Raw genomic sequence first — 17,956 nt, 5'->3', positions numbered from 1 at the left:
TCTCAGCTGTGTTGAAAGTTCTAATAAATGAACACGGGAAACACACTTCAGAATCCATGTGAGGGATTATTAGTATGCGCTGCGCTGCTCCTTTAGAAAAGGCTCTAGTTAATTATGTGGGTTAATGCACTTGTGCTATATGGATAAATTTCAGCCATTTCCATTGTCTTGAGACCGATGGAACTGTAGATTAGTAAGTAGTTAGCGAGTGATCTGGTGAACTGTCCTAGCACGCTTCACTTTTTCCTTTGGCATATTTCTCCTCTGTAACACTCCAGGTCTCCAGACACAAAGAACTCCAATTCTTTGATGTAGCGCAGAAATTTGCTAGGTAGGAAATGAGCAAAACTGGCAAATGTTGAAATACAGCACTTGATATTTCCAACGTCAGTGAGCTTTGGATAACCCCCATGGTGCCCTGGAAAAATAGTGGTCTCACTAACAGAGTAGATTCTAAGAGGCTTCTATTTTATTCATTAGGATATTTTTATCAGTGAATTTTAGTGTTCATGGTACATTGTAATGGGAATAGTAGAAGTACTTAAGGTAAAACAGAAAGGCTTCCCAAGCTAGGAAGAGACCAGACCAGGTTGGAGAATGCATGCTGCCATATGTTCATAAAAATGGGGGCAGTTGTGTGAAGGTCCACTACAAATATTCATGAGCACAGACTTGGGAAGATAATATCTGAGTGGGTGTTCAGCCTCTACACTCAGTCAATCATTATTTTGCTGAAACAACTGACAATCATTCCACCGGTGTAACCTATAGGGCTCACCTCCTTGCCTGCGCATATAGATTTTCTTATAGCCATTATTTCCTTATGGTTTGAATATGTTTATGATAGTAAGTTAAACAGGCTTATACTACAATAGTTTGGCGGTTTCGCTGTAATGCAAGGGACCAACAGGCCACATCCTGTATGTTGTGCTAAGGCAAAGCTAGCAGAACTATGCCTCTGACCTTTCACCCAAATAACACAGATGGCTTCCATAGGTTCCGGGACCTTTCACCTATATAGGAAAGATAATGAGCCTATATTTGGGACCTTTCACCTAGATAAAGCAATTTTCAGTGGTAACAGGGCTTCCAAGAATACCTTCAAACTTACCAGGTACATCACAACTCGGAAAACCTTGAAATAACCGGTTAAGACCAGTTGGAGTAACTGCCGCCAGGTTGGACAGAACTAATAAACATGGTGCATAACCACAAGAGAGGCCATGGTAACAAATTGGCATGTATGATGATGAGTTGAAATCAATGCTATACTGACCTATGGGAAAGAGAAACTTCACCATTAGTAAGGGCAAGAAATACAAATAAGGAGAAAGGGAATCATCCTGTACTGAATATGCACCAAACGTTAACAACATCAGTGAAACATATTATACAAGCGACGTGCCCCCCGCAGGGCAGGTGGAGAAGGAGATGTAGTCCCTGGGAGGTGCCAGAAGACCACTGGTGATGACAGGGAAGAGGATGGTTGTGAGGAAGGTGATGGATTATGCTTCAGGCTGTTCTAGAAGGAATGGTGGTGGGTATATGGAAATACAGATGTATATTACCTATCTGTCTTGTTAAGCCGGGGTGCTTGTGACTATTCTAAGTGTATGTATGTATAAGTACACTAGAGTGCAGGTATCTGTTGGTCTATGAGTCCATCCATCCATGCATCTGTGAGTCTGTTTGTTCGCAAACTCCTCCTAAACAATAAGAGCTGGGACCATCCCATTTCATATGCAGTTCCCTCTCATTGTAACGGAAAGCATGGCCAGAGGTTGGTTGTGCCAGGACAATGGGATGTGCCTGGAATTCAGTTGTTTAAAAATAGCATGTACATTTTTCTTTTATAAAAAACAAAACAAAACAATCAACCATTTCGACAGCTAAGTACCCAAGCAATGCTGGATACATCTGCTAGTAAATTATCGTTTAAGGCATACAGGTTGAACCTGTCTGGTCCAGGACTCACTGGTCCAGCAACATCCATGATCTAGTATGGCACAGATGCTTCTGGACCAGAAAGTCTATGGATCAGAAAGCCCCAGAGGCTGGGACTCTGGCAGCTATGTTCCATGCCAGGGATCCAGTGGCTGGGCGAGGAGTTGAGACCTTGGTGGCTGGGGCCAGTAGGGGAGCTCCACTGGTCAGGTCCTAAGGGTTCAAGAACAGGGAGTTCCCACCTGTATAAGAGCTATTTTGATTTGTGAAGCTACAGACTAACACAGCTATATTGCGTCTTGTCCGATATTGTGTGTTGCAGTTGCGCACATTAGACTTCCCAGCTATAGAATAATACTGGGCCTGATCCTGGGCCAAGGACCTGTCAACTCTAAATATGGTGAGTGGAAATGCATAAGTAATCTGTATGCAATCTCACGGTCAGGCATTAGATTGGGTATCTGCATACGGGACTCTGAGATGTGCCCATGAATATTAAACTCTAAATAAAAAGGTTAAGTCAAAATTCAACTGATCTTTTAGTTGGAATTTGATGCCAGTCAGCAACACCATACATCTCACCAGGGACTTCCTCTTTCTCCTCAGCTGTTTGCTGTTTCTTTGCCTGTAGTACAATACCTTTATGTTATTACATTTGGTTTTCTTAACTGATTAATTCTGCTAGCAAGGGAGGAGTATGTCCTCTCGGTGAAAGAGTAGGCATAGACACAAAGGTGCACTCAAGATCTTGACCATCAGACTCATTTGTCATGCTTTGCATGCAGTTACCACTACAAGCTGAGTGCTTGGGTAACCACCCAGGAGAGATTCAGATGCCATCCAGCTGATTAGCACAGCACCCACAGCCACCCACACCCAGTAGCATGTGGTTTTACAGGTGGTTCAACGCATCCACGTGTGCTTTGGTGCACATAGCAAGATTTATTCTGCACATGGATGGAAGAAATTAGAGGAACCATTGCATGTGGGAAACAATTTGTCTCCCACGATTAGGTCTCCAGGGATCTTGTAACTGGGGTTTTGTAATTGTGGAAGGCTCTCCATTGCACTTTGAGACCATCCTCATTGGGTATTATTGCCTAGCCACTTTCAAGAAGGAAATTGTTTTATTCATATATGAAGGGGGCTTTGTAAATTGAATTATGACAATACTATAATACCAAAAGAAGATAGTTACAGAGGGCTTGTGATCCATGCTCCGAAGGGGTGGGGGAATTGATCAATCTTTGTTTTAATTGCCCCCACAGGCGTGCAGTAACTCAATTAGTACAGTTCAACTATCTTATTTCATTCCCCTCAACTCTCCTGGGCTGTGACCAGATCTGTCTCCTAGCAGCCCTGCCATGCTGCTTGTTTGGTCCCAACTGGGGTATCTCCTCTCAATCAGCTAAGAACACATCAACCATTGAAGGAGGTGAGAGAAAGCTGACCTGGCTGTTTCTGGGGACTTGTTTAAACCGGTTATGGGGTTAAATATTTAAGAAGGGACATCTCGAAGAATGTATTCCTCTATACGTATGTACAGCGTGAACTCCTAATCAGATGAGCTAGTAAAATATTAATTGAGCTCATTTCATGTAGGAGTTGAAAGTGAGTGGATTAGAGCTACAAGAGATTTTTAAACTCTCCATGAAAAAGTTTAGTATGAAGTTTAGTACAAATAGAACTTGGCCAGGTGATCAACAAGGCAGGGATATGGGTTTAATGTAATTTTTCAGTTGTAACATGCAAGAGTCAGGGAGAGTCTAGAAAACAGTATAAAAGGTAAAGGTTTCTGGGCTTACAAGTATGACAAACAGCTAAGGCTTATCAGGATAATGAGAAGTCACGAAAACTGCCCAAGTACTGCTGTATAAGCTGCCCTTTCACCAAAAGCCAGACGTTAGCAATGCAGGAACTTAAACCTTATAAAAATGTTTAAACACACTGTTCAAAAGAAAACATATTCATTAGTTACCAGAGCGTACAAAAGATGTGGCCTCTCCCCACAGTCATAGAAACTATAATCCATACCTGTATTCTTTCAGGCTGACAGATACTGTGCTTTTAATTTATGATTTCTAAGGCAACAGGAAACAAACAGTCACTGAGGCTATGTCTATACGGTCATCACTATTTTGGGATACACTTGTATCTCAAAACAGCAAAGCTGCATCTAAACACCATGCTCAAAATAACGGGGCTATTGCAAGCCTGATATTTCGTTCCTGGTAACCCTCATCATAGCCCCTTATTCCAAAATTCGGTACTGTTTGGACAGCACCAAATTCAGAATAAGGGAGTTCAAAAAAAGTATGCAATTTGCATAGTGCAAATTGCTTACATTATTTCAAACCCCACTCACTGTGACACAGCCTGAGTCTTTGACAAGCAGCTACCCACCACAATATTAATGTAAAATTCTACTTTGAACAGCTATATTACAGCTACAATATTAAAGTGTAATAATATAACATATAATCATATAACTTACATATATTTAAGCAATATATTAAGACACATTATATAAAATGGAATACTATAATATATTTATCGTATACTAATATAATATATATAACTATACAATAATATTTGTTAATAATATAATTTAGTTCTTATAATTAAACTCATTAAAATAGAAAATCAGGTTCAAGCTAAAGTAACATGTTGTTGTGCTAATCATCAAGATGACTGCCCCAACAAAGAGAAGTGTATACAGTATGTCTCTACTGGGCCAAAATTTTGTTAACTATTTAATTTTGAATTTGTAGAAGTTGTGTCACTTTGATGTTGTTCAGAAATATTCAAAGGAATTAAGCACAAATGGAAAACTGGTAAGTTCCGATAACATCAGAGCCCACAATACTGTACCAGGAGAGGGACATTTCCTAACAGGTATGCTGCAGCAACACTGAAATACTCAGAGAGGACCCTATCCAAAATCAACTCACAGCAGCAGGTACCTGAAAGAATTGCTCCCCCACTGCAGCAGCTGTGATGTCCTAATATTTGGTTTGGGAAAACGCTTGGCCAATTCAGCGGAGATTCTTAAGCTCCATGGTTTGTAGTACATGAACACAGATGAGAAAGCAGACGGTGGTGTAAGTCTCCACATGAGACTTTCCAGCTCTACAGTAGTTGTGGTCTGAAGCCAAGAGTACAAGGACAGCTTTTGGTGCACTGTTGCAAAGATACTGTTTGATGCAAGGACACTATTTTGTACACGACTATCATTTTCAGGGCAATATAATCTCATTCTGAGAGGGCAGTATGCAAATCTTGCGGAAGACTGGCTACAGATTGTATTGAGTTTAGTGTCTAAACTGTGGAGCTGTGAATAGCCCCATTTTTTGTTTGTTTTCATGCAAGCCTGGACTATGGTTAGTCCTACAAAGACATGTGATCATGCCATCTGGTGCAGGAATCCATCTTGAATTTTGTACTTTTATACAGAGTGTGGTAAGCTGAACAAGGACTTTCTACCCTAGGGAAATTCTATATAAGGAATGAGAAGCTAATGCTAAGTAGCTTCACCTGGCTTCACAGATTGCTCCCCACCTCAAAAGGATACATGAAAATACCTGGAGACAAGAGAACTGTAACAAGAGGAGAAGAGATAAGTTGCTGGATCCAGGTCACAAAGAATGGCTCTGGCCTGAAATAAGAGCTAGGGTGTGAAATTATGATTTGCAACAACATTTCTGAATGCCTTAGGCTTAGCTGGCATGTTTTCAATCATAGAATCATAGAACACTAGGACTGGAAGGGACCTCAAGAGGCCATCGAGTCCAGTCCCCTGCCCCAATGGCAGGACCAAGTACTATCTAAACCATCCCTGATAGACATCTATCTAACCTGTTCTTAAATATCTCCAGCGATGGAGATTCCACAACTTCCCTTGGCAATTTATTCCACTGTTTGACCGCCCTGACAGTTAGGAACTTTTTCCTAATGTCCAACCTAAACCTCCCTTGCTGCAGTTTAAGCCTGTTGCCTCTTGTTCTATCCTCAGAGGCCAAGAAGAACAAGTTCTCTCCCTCCTCCTTATGACTCCCTTTTAGATACCTGAAAACCGCTATCGTGTCTCACCTCAATCTTCTCTTCCAAACTAAACAAGCCCAATTCTTTCAACTTTTTTGCATAGGTCACATTCTCTAGACCTTAAATCATTCTTGTCGCTCTTTTCTGGACCCTCTCTAGTTTTTCCACATCTTTTTTGAACTGCGGTGCCCAGAACTGGACACAATACTCCAGCTGAGGCCTAATCAGCGCAGAGTAGAGCGGAAGAATGACTTTGCGTGTCTTGTTCACAACACACCTGTTTTATTTTATTTTAGCTTGGTAACTTACTTTGACCTGTCTGTCATTACTCGCAGTCACTCATATCCTACTTTTTTATATTTAGTAAAATCCTAGTTTAAGTAATTATTACTTGGTGGGGAGTGGGAACAACAGCTGTGCATTTCTCTCTTTCATTGATGAAGTGAACTTTACGAGCTTGCTCTGTGTATTATTTTCATGCTGCATGAGATGGATCTATCTGGGGTTTTGATCCCACTGGGGCTGTGTCAAATCCCTGTAATGGAACCTTCCCAGGGCTAAGCTACTTTCAATGTCTGTGTTGTTCTGGTAGGGCTGTAACACCAATTCTGTGCCTTTGCTGGGGGAAGCCAGAGGTTCTGGCTCATCAGGACACAATGGTAGGGTGTCCTACATGGTGTATAGGCAAGCTCAGTGGTATGATCAGCCTATCAGGTGACAGTCTCAAGGGAATCTGTGACCCACCCAGTCACACTCATCAGATTACATTTTTGTTTGTTTCTTTGTTTTCTGAGTCATTATTTTCCTTACATATTGGCCAGCGCTCAGAGACCCCTTCAGTTGCATGCACAAAGGACGTGTTTATACATACGGTTCTCATTATTCACATCCAGATACTCCCCATATTACTAGTTGGGCACTTTGCCCGAGCAGAACTGCCAGCTCTGGGGGTTTGGGCTCCGAAGTCTGCACTATTTGATATGTTAAGTAAAAAGAGACAGTGCCAATGTATGCATTCGGAGTATTTATACAAATGAATGTAGGCATCAGCAGGGTAAACAGCCATTTAATGGTATTGCTGGATTAATATGTCATGAAAATGGGAGAATGAATGTGCCTTGGTAGGTTGCAAATCAATGAAAATCATAAATTCAGAGTTAATACATTGGTTTATAGCAATCTTACAGGATTGTTATCTTCAAAATAGCTTTTCCCATTCTTGATACATGCTGTATTACTACTGCGGTTCCCAGTGAGGATTAGTTAATGGGTAAGGGATGGCAAATATAGTCTTTCATCTCAGGGTCACTTGCTGAAAGGTCCCAGGTGCTAATGACCTACAACGATTCCCATCTAACAGCTGTTTGGTGATTTCAGTCCAGGACAGGTACCCTCCAGATCACAACCCAGCAGCATCACTGGTGTGGCTCAGCAAACTTGTCAGAAGTCTGAGCTCAGAGCTCTCAACTGCAAATCAATACCAAGCTACACACCCACAACAGAGGTGATGGCTTCGGGACAAGACTGAAAGACGGAATAGTAGGCACCAAATTTTTTACCTTTTGACAGAACTAAATTCACTTGAAAATATGGAAATGTCCATTGTTACAATGCTTTAATGGTAACTTCAGCACATGTATAACTAATATGTGAGTTGCTGGATTGGGAGCTGTACTACTTCATAACCTTACAGTGTGTTTTGCCAAACTTAACTTCTCTGATTCTGTTAGAATTTAGGTTTTGACCTTCAGTGGTGCTAAGGACCTGCACATCCCATTGATTTCAATGGGATTTACTTGTGCTTAGCACCTCCTAAGATTAAGCCAACTCGATGGAAAAGTTCCCATTGAGTCACCTGTGCAGAAGCAAGCCGTTCTTAACAACCTATTCCTCAGCTGGTGTAAACCAACATAGCTGTATGGCTGTCAATGCAGTGGCTGAAGATCTAGTTGAAGGTGTGGTTTTTAGCTTCTGTAGCGCGCAGAGATGTGAAAGTTATTGAGGTGGTCAAACATTTTCATGGCAAAGGTTTTTGTTTGTGCTTGTGTCTTGACAAAAATGACCTCTTTTAAAGAAAGCATGTTTTTATGTGAAAAATTCTTGCTATTTCCATTTCTCATAAAATTGTCTACCTTTTATTGACATTTTAATCAAAATAATTATTGACCTTTTTGGTTTACTGAAAGCTGCATTTTCTTAATGAAAACTGGATTTTCAGTAAATGAAACCTTTACACATTTATTTCAATTACATTTTCAATAAAATCCGCAATTTCATGAGAATGTGTTCCAGTCTGCTTTTATTAAAACATCAGCATTAGTTATGTACTTCCTGCCAGTCAGGTACAGTAGAGCTTCACTGACCTTATGCAATGATCTTCCCTTGCTGCGTCGCCAAAATAGATAAACAGAGCTCTTAAGGCATGTTGTTTTGCGTATAGAGAGCCTGAGGGTCTAATATTCTGTCTGTGCCATTCTACAGTGCTGATTATGTGTGTGTGAGCTGCGCAGCACACCAAAGATTTGTGTTCTCTCTGTCCTTTGTGGACACGGCTGGCACCAGTTAAATGGTATAGTAACATATGTAGTAAGTACAGGCCCAGTATGAGGCCTTAGGCCTGAACTAAAGTAATGGTCAAGACTTTGCTAACAGAAAGCAAAGTTCAGCTGTGAGCTAAAGGAATGCATTGCTCACAGAAGTTGGCAAGAAGAGGGTTGATGTTGCATAAACATATCTACCTAGCATATTGAAGTATGAACATGGTACCAGAACACCCTACCCTGGAACATTCCACAGATAAGAAAGAACAGGCCGACCCATCCCAATGACAGGGGCAAAAGGGTAATATGATGGACAGAGCTGTTTTGTTCGAACCAACATGTACAAGGTGAGAGGTGGCACCTGACTACGTAGAAGGGTTGTACCTCAGTACGTCAGGAGTGATGTGTAAATTGTTTATACCTGTGTACAAGAATGTACCCCTGGGGTGTGGTCTGGGTCCAGCTGAGGGGGCAGTGGAAAGTCCTGCCACTGACTGAGCCGAGTCCATTGACCATGGGTGCATAGTTGTAGTATGCTCTGACTTAGACTAAGAAGTCTACAGGGAACTACTATTGTGTCCAATACGGCAATAAACCTGGCCAACGTGCCTTCGCACCTTACTAGACTCTGTGGTCATTGGGGGTTCTCTTCGGGTCTGCTATGTCGGCTATCTGCAGAGCTGGGGCAGCGCACAGAGGGAACACATGCACACAGCCGAGTGATACCAACATTGGAGAGAGCAGAGCACCACGCTGGTAGCATCTGACAACAACATAATTCTCTTACAGACAAACTCAGGATCGACTGAATATCCAACTGATCTGTTAATGGCATGCATAATCCTAAAATGTTTTCATGTTTTCCCCATAAGAGCTATTTCTAAAGCAGCAGTTCACTGTATGTGAATTTCATCTGTCTGTACTAGATTATTTTTAAACCCTGTAACAAAAAAGAAACACAAACAAAACACATTGACTGTCATGGCTTTAAATGGACAAAATTAGTGATCAGGAACATGTTGAAAGAAAAAACAGCCATCCAAAGCTGAGCTAACAAATACACATATTCAACCTTGTTAAATGCCAAGCTTTGGCACAATGAAATAACATTCCGCAGATACACAAGGCAAATAAAATCCATAATACAAATACAGTGTTTGTCTTCAGTGAAAGAAGTAAAGGAAAAACTTTCATGATTACTATTAACAGTTACAAAACTTAGCCTTTCACACAATTACAAGGTTTATCAGTTACAGCAGTTTTAATATCACATAGTCAGTGAAGCAGAAATTGATATGTGGCCAGAATACCTTCACAGTCCATTCCACTTTACAGAGTGACCAGGTAATCTGCAAAGAAAAGAGAAACTGGTAATTACTTATGGGTTTCTCGGAGAGTCACTGGTGTAAAGTGCCAACCCACGGAAGGATGGCCAGTCAAGAGCATCCCAAAGAAACACCTAATGAGTAGTAAGGCAGACAGGTGATCCCACCAAAATACGCATATTTGGCAGCCAGTTTCAGAATAAAGGAGAGAGCAGAGAATCACTAATGGAGGAGGCAGAAGTTGTGGGGCGGGCTAGGGGAGATAACAAGGGACTGGCCAAGCTTCAAGAGCAAACTTGTTCAGTGCTGATATTTGAATAATCAGTGGAGCCATGTACCAGGACAGGAGTAAGTCTGGCCTTTAATAATAATGGAGTGGTGCATTAGCAATTAATAAGTAGAAAGCAGAAGTCAAGTGATACCATACCTAGCAACCTTGGCCATGCTGCCATTTGGCCACATAATAAAACCAAGCTACCCTGAACTCTAAGTGACCACTTTCGCACAAACAGTAGCTAACCATTTGTAAACAATACCAATACAAATAAAATGTCCTGGCCCTGTTTGTTTTAGGTGCATTCACAATCAGGTGGAGACTCTGGTCTTGTCTGGAGCCACCCAGTGTGGAGAAAGGTGTTTTATTAGTCATTTATTCTGTAATCCAGCAATTTATTGGTGCCTGTGCCTGAAATCTGTTAGACGATGTCCAAAAAACAAAAGCGTACTTTACTGTAAACTACCGTGGACCAGGAAGATGCCATAATAGATGAGAATGATCAGACCCTGAAATCCCACAACATATAAACACCCCTTGAATTATTTTAGTAGCAGTTATTTGTATTAGAATAGCATTATGGGCCCCAAATTGAGATCATGGTCCCAGCTTTCAAGGTGCCCTATATGCACAGAATAAGATGCACAATTTACTGTGAACCAACATAAATAGCAAACTGCTAAAAAGGAAACACTAAAATCTTCATCTTTGGTGGAATTGTACTTGTATCATGACAAAACCTTTGGACTGTGTTTCATGTGAGAGCTCAGAAGCTATCGGAAGAGCCAAAGAGTAGGAATCATGTAAACCATTCTTAGCTCTCTCAAACTATCCCCTTCTCATCCCTCTCCTTGTAGTCTGCTGGGGAATGTCAGATCTGGAGCCAGTCGAAGAGTGAAAGGACAGAACAAGCCCTGAGAAGGAGATGAATGTTTCTGTAAGTGCCAGGTGCTAGTACGGTAACCGTGGCATAAGCAGTGAAAATTGGCATCCAAATATTAATACACAGTTGATCACCTTCCTGAATAATTGTTCTTCTCACTGTAACAAGTCACTGGAGTTAATCTGGCCCATTCAGGCCAGTCCTGTACTAGATGCCTTTTTAAAACAAACTGCCAGCATTCATAATACTCTCTGTATGTACATGATGGAAAGCGCAGCCTAATGAAATCCTGTGGATCTTGGACTGACTTTTCCCTCTCAGGAGCTGAAATCCAAGCTTTCTGTTTGGACTGGGATGAGGGGCACCATATGTTTGACATGTAAACACGCTTCAGTACTAACAGGAGCTGTAATTTTTGGCAGGGTGTTTAACTAGTGGGGATTATGTATTTGTTGGGAGAAAAACATATCTACATTACAAAACCTATTTAAATAAGGACTAGCTGATCTCTGAGCTGGGAAGCAAGCCTGGCTTATGTCTATATCTGGAGATGGATCCTTTGATGCTATAGCCACAATTCAACGGAGAGAGCATTGGGGCCATGGTGTCATACTCCTTTGGGATTTAATTTAGGGCAACATGAGTCACTTTGAAGGGCCAGCAGAAGAGACTGTTATCCCTTCAAGTCAAAGTTTTGAGTGAGTGCCTACGATGATTATGATTTATTCCAGTGTGGTAACGTTTGGGAATCTCAGTCCTACACCAGGACCCTGTTGTGCTGTACAAAGAGCTAACAAAAAGAGCCTTTGCCAAAAAAAGGCTACCTAACAATGACAGGACAGGGCCTCCATGGAGTTAAATGGGTCTTGCTATCATGAAGCCATTACTGCAATAGCAAATTAGGCCAGCTGAACTTGATGTGTCGAGAAATGAAAATTGCCAAGGGGTTAATCAAACACCAGGACAGTAATAATGAACAACCCATGGGCCCCACTCAGGTCAATGCTCTTCCTTTCTGTGTGACATGCTCAGTCATTTCTCATTCCCTGTACCAGATAGTCTTCATTCCTCCCCAGTTCAACCACGCTCCATCCTTTCAGTGGGACTTTGCTCACATGAGTAATGGTTTGCAGGATGGAGCTTTACCAGGGGTTGATCCAAAGGCTGCCAAAATCAAAGCAAGTCATCCCATTGACTTGGATGTTTGCGTCCCTGCTATACTTTCTTATCCACACTGGTGTCTCAACTATTTCTCATTTTCCTGCTCGGTGAGCTCAGTGACCAGCAGCCTGCTTATTATTCATTTTTGCTTTCCTTTGAGATAACCGCTCCTGCTGCTCTAACTCCCACAAATTATAAGGGCATCCCCCCTCAGCCATTAGTATCAATAATGGAGAGCACTTGGTCAGAATGAATAGGCTGTAGTTCAGCGAGGTTAACTGCCATCAGGAAAATGAGTGTTCATGTCCTTGTAAGTTTGCAAAAGTCAAATGAGCACAGTGTCATCTGGATAAATAGCGGTGTGTGGTTGTGCTCAGCATGGAGGGGGAAAGATACAGGGAAAATACTGGGCTAAAAATTGCTCCAGATGGGGAAAGTTTCCTTTTTTCTTGTCCATTTACTCCATGTGACCAATAGAGTATCTGTTCACAGCTCAATATACAGAACAGCCCGAGATAAAAGAACGATGAGGAGTAAACCTCCACCATGCACTCCAGTAGGGATCAGCCAGGCAGTTCACAGAAATCAAACCAAACTGCAGGCCACCACAGCTTTGTCCCAGATGCATATTAGAGCAGTCCAAGGGCTGCTCCAATGTATACGGGTCAGAGCAATCCACTGTGGATCTTTCCATTTGGCCCAGATTGCCACACCACATCATGTTCTTCCTTGTGAAGTGGGCATTACCCATGACAGCTCATTACTTAATAAACAAAATTGTAAGTCTTTCAGGTACTACAGGGCTGCTGCTTTGTTTTGTGAAGCTACAGACTACTATGGACTATTTCCCCATGCTGAAACTCTGCAGGGGCGTGTGGGGGAAGAACAAGTGCCTTCCATCCACACTTGAGGGAATTATCAATTCCCTGATAATGACAACTTTAGGCAGTGAATGCATGACAGATTTTTGCTTTTCTCTTTCCCCCACGGCCTCTCCTGGGCTTTGAGTGGCTAAGTTGCCTTTTTCACTTGCAGTGTTCATTGGTGCACTTTTTGAATGTGAGTATCTAAAGTCAGGCACTTGAAGCTCCACTCAGGTACCAAAATGCCTATTTTAGGCACCTAAACAAGAAAAGCCAAGGTTTCCTTGCTGCCAGCAGCACACGGCCTCCAGGACTTGGGGATGTGGACACCTCTTTTAATCTGAACCAGTGTTGCAAACAGGGATTCACCTAGGGCCTCAATCAACGTTTAGGGCCCAGTCACTGCAGCTTCTGAGCACCTCCCAAGTGTGCACAATGAAGGCTGCCCCCATCTTAGGGTGACTTCCATTCAACCCCAAAATCCAGTATCACCATCTTATCTCCCAAAGAAACCGCTCTCCTCTGGGTGGGTCTTTTCGGATGCCACTAACAACATGAGGAAGCTTCTCCAGTGCCACTGTGGGAGGCTCCAGGCGGATATCACAAATAGAAGGCGAGCTCTGACTTCATCTGCTGCATTGAAAAAAAAAAAGGTTAAAAGTGCAAACGGCGCATGATCTAATTGAAGTGACGTTAAACAGATGGTGTTGACGAGCCAAGAAAATTGCACGGCTCTCCCCTTCAATGTGCTCTCTTCACACTTTCGGCTGCTTTAGTTCTGCACAGCTACGAGATGCAGATGCGTTTTTGTATTTACCTATTTATTTTTAACAGATGAGTTGGATCGCCTTGGGGGAGTGAAGTTGTTAGCTTAATAGTCAGTAATCCTCTCGCTGGTAAGCAAGACAAATAAGGGGAAAGCAAGGCAGGCATTTGTTTCTGTAATGTGCTGGAGCTTCAGAGGAGGTGAAGGTTTCCTTCTGTTCCCAGCTGCCACGTAACTGATTCCAGGGGTGATGAGGGCTTCGGTGCCTTTGTTCCTCTCTTTGCAGCCGGGGAAGCTTTCAGGAGACAGCAGCTTGTGAAGATCAGCAGAGGTTGTGTCATCCATGTATTGCAAAAAGGCTGTTTTAGCGATATGTCTAAAAAGACACAGTCACCGGCATTTGCAAGACCTCTGGTCCTCCCTGCCCTTACACCCAAACTGTGCTCTGAAGCACTCTTGAACATCTGTCGGTTTTGTTTATTCTTTAACCCTTCTGCGCTCACGCACAAGTCACCAGTTCTGCAAACTGCACAGCCCTCCACTTGGGATCTTCTAATCTGCATCCGCAAATCAGTGAGCTCAGAAAGTCTCTGTAAAGAGACATAAGTCTAGTCTTCCCTCAACCATCGTCACAGATAACAGTATTCCCTTCTCTTTTCTACTCTCAGAAGCTTTAAGAGTGAGTGGGCAGGTTGTAGATTCTTTAAGATAATCATGCAAGATCCTCTAAAGTCTACTCACCCATTATCCACTCCTCCTGGGGATAATATGGGTGGAAGGCTCACATTTGGCAATCTCTTTTTACTGGAGAGAAGAGGGGATTAGAGCTGTGTGAGGAAACAAGGTAATTTTAAGAGATGGTGATTAGTGCTACAAAAGAACCTGGCCAGATAAGATGCCAGGTACTCGCCCTTGCTTATAAGAACATAAGAACAGCCATATTGGGTCAGAACAAAGGCCCATCTAGCTCAGCGTGCTGTCTTCTGACAGTGGCCAATGCCAGAAGCTTGGTACTGGACTTGATGAATGATTAGTTTGCTATGTGACAAATCCTATGTTCCCATGGAAACACATAGAACTATGTGAATTCAATCTTCTATTTGGGTTAGTGATCAGTAACTAGCACAAGCTGCTTATTCAGATCAAAGTCGCTGTTGAGGCAAGAGAGACAATCTGAAGGATGTGAATGCTTACACAGTAGGGAATGTAGCTCGAGTCTGACTGTTGTACAAATTATATTTTATACCTGCTCAGCATATCATTACCTTTCCATTGCAACTGGGAAGAGACCTACCAATAGGTACAGGGCAGTCCTAGATCTTTGTCTTGGCACTTGCATTTAGCTACAAGCAAAATGCATCCTACCAAGTGGAAAAAGAAAAGCCTGGTAAGCATGGAAGTGGGAATAGACATATTAAATAAAGGAGCAAATGGACAAGATTAATTTTTAAAATCAAGACGGCTGTTCTTCTGAATGATATGATCTTGTTCAAACAGGAATTGTTTTGAGGAAATTCTAGGTCCTGTGCTAGGCAGGAAGGCAAAGCAGATGATCTAAATCTTGTCCATAGGATGGATCAGGACAGCTTCCCAAGGTCCTGGGCTTTTGAGGGGGCCCTTCAGCAGCCACCTCAACCATCTCATGGATGAGTCCCTGGCAGCCCAGGGGCCAAACTGTGGGGAGACACCTAGCATGGAGTGGCAGCAGGGGTCATCCCCCCACGCTGTGGTGGTGGGAGCACCTGGCAGCTTGCTCCACTCTACTCCCCTCTCCCAGCCCTCTGTGCTAGGCTTCACCATGGCAACAGGAAGCAGAGCACCCCGCTCCATGGCACCCTGATTCCTGCTGCCACTGAGAAGTGGAGCGTTGTGATCTGGGAGAAGGTGGCGGGGCAGTGTGGAGCAGTCTTCTGCTGCTGTGGTGACCGCGGGAGGGGAACTGGCCCCTGTTGCCACCCCCCTGGTTTTTGGGGTGAGGGAGAGTGGAAGAGTTGAATGTGGAGATTGGTTAAATGGAAAGAAAAGGGAAAGGAAGCAGGATGAAGGGGAGAGAAGAGGCCAAGAGGGACAAGTGTGGAGTGAAGCTGATGGAAACAGGCTAGTGATGGAACGGGGGAGGGGGTTTAAGCAAACAACCAATGACACAGGGAAGAGAAAGTCAGAGAACATTGCACAGCTTTGATCATAGTGTCCAGAGGTTCCTGCATTGGCTGCTTCTGCCCCTAACAGTCAAAGTCTTTGGCTAGATCTTCTCTGCAGATTCCCTCAAGGCCACCTGGTACGGTGGGCCACATTCCACTCGTGGAGAGATATCACAGAGTAGAACTCCACCAGGCCCTGTCCCTATTGCCTTCTAGCCACCTTGCTAAGTTTCATGTCATTACTGCTAGTTCTGTCTTCCTAGGATGGGGTATTTGAAAGTAGGAGAAGTGTTGAGAAAGAACCACTCAGGCTACCTGGTATCAAGGGGAATCTGTTCCTACTTAAAATTACCCACCCATTATGCATGTTTCCTGTATGATGATGATGATCATCATCATCAATAACCGTGGGCTCAGCACCCGTTGGTTTCTGATGCCTCTCTCACTATTTCCTTCCACCTTTCCCTGTCCAGTGCAGAGTGGCTTAGTTTCTGTACACTAGCTTTGCACCAATCTACTATACCATTCCTGTATGATGTTCTATATTAGTCTGTATTATTGCTAGGCTGAGTTAAGGGCCGTGTGTGCTCCATGTTAGGGATGATGATGAAAGTGCTGTTGCTGTGTAACAACACCATTTTCATCATCATCCCTAACATGGAGCACCCACAGCCCTTTACTCAGCCTAGCAATAATTTCCAGGATAATGGACTGCCTCCTGACAGATTCATTTCTATTTACTAGCCTTGTGTTTACCAATGCACTGAAGATACCTGGAGGGACTCGGGTGAGATATTTTATTTTCTTTAAAGAAGAAAGAAAAGAAGAGTAAATATTAACAATAAACAAAAGGGTGATTATCTACTATATATTTTAGAGTTCATCTGTCTGTCTGCCTGCCTCTTGGTGCTAAGTTTGTTAAAGAACTCTTAAACATAAGAGCTATGACCACAACATTTGGTATACAGCTTCCTCTTACCCTATCTTAAACCAAGGTCAGGGTTAGGTTGTGCCTGGGAAATGGGAAATGCCTGAATCCCAGGATTTGCCAGAACATGGAAGCAGAGGGGCTCCAAAAGGAGGGATCATCCACTTCAGACTCACCACTGGGGGCAGCGACTGCAGGGAACAGTGATTCTGTAGCCACAACAAGAAAACCATAGCCAGGTGGAGACAGGTCCCCTAGTTTTCGGATTATGAGGAGTAAATAACACTTACTTTTTACTGTCTCTACATCAGTCATGATTTTGTAGACCTCTATCATATCATATCTCCTTTAGCTGCCTCTCTTCCAAGATGAGAAGTCCTAATCTTAGTAATCTCGTAACCTGAGGTCTGGACCAATATCTGGTAATCTTTCTCCTCTCTTCTTCACCTCCATAACTGATTTTTTATTATTCTGGTGATCAGATTTTCGCAGAAAAACATGCAATGCCTTAAGTAGGTGTGAGATCAGAGATGTTCATTTCCCCTTACTCCTTCCCCTCATAAAGCTTTTGGGGACAACTACATGTGCACACTGTAACAAACAGCTCTTTCTTGCCTTGGAACAGATGGTGTTGTGTACTCAAACTAAAAAAAGTATTGGCAGCAGCCGTGCTTAGTAATGGAGGATGAAAGCTACATGGACAAGGATGGGAGAGGTCAGCAATGAGTAATCAGGAGGCCACATTCTCCATGGTGACCAAGTGTCAAGATGAAAAGGATGCAGGACTAGAATGAGGAGGAGGGAGAGTTGGTGGTTCATGTTCTGGTATATTTTAGACCAAAAGTCCCTCCTCTTTCCCCTTCCTCTTGGGTTGCAGATATTTAAGGCAAGGCTGAAACGCTGCTTAAAAAAGCACTTACTTAATTAAACCTCAAATGCACAAATTGCTGTACACTTAGAGAGAAACTCCATGGTACTTCCCACCGCAGGCTATACCTCTGCCATATGGCACTTTAATAGATAGTAGCTGAGGGAGACCTTTTTTTATTTTTAACAGATGGGTGGATGCTATTTACTGGGAAGAAAAAAG

At 42.8% G+C, this 17,956-nt stretch overlaps 1 protein-coding gene across 2 annotated transcripts in view; it reads right to left on the bottom strand.

Annotated features, from left to right (window-relative positions):
• Positions 1-9,497: 9,497 nt before the first annotated feature.
• Positions 9,498-17,956, bottom strand: part of TSNARE1 (t-SNARE domain containing 1) — a 751,229-nt gene continuing 742,770 nt past the window's right edge. For both annotated transcript variants that reach the window (XM_074986589.1, XM_074986590.1), the window contains exon 15: positions 9,498-9,874. The gene's annotated coding sequence lies outside the window, so the exon portion shown is untranslated. The remainder of the gene's footprint in view (positions 9,875-17,956) is intronic.

Source organism: Carettochelys insculpta, chromosome 2 (assembly GCF_033958435.1).
Source record: "Carettochelys insculpta isolate YL-2023 chromosome 2, ASM3395843v1, whole genome shotgun sequence".
Taxonomy (NCBI): domain Eukaryota; kingdom Metazoa; phylum Chordata; order Testudines; family Carettochelyidae; genus Carettochelys; species Carettochelys insculpta.
This window is presented reverse-complemented; position numbering and strand designations above follow the sequence as displayed.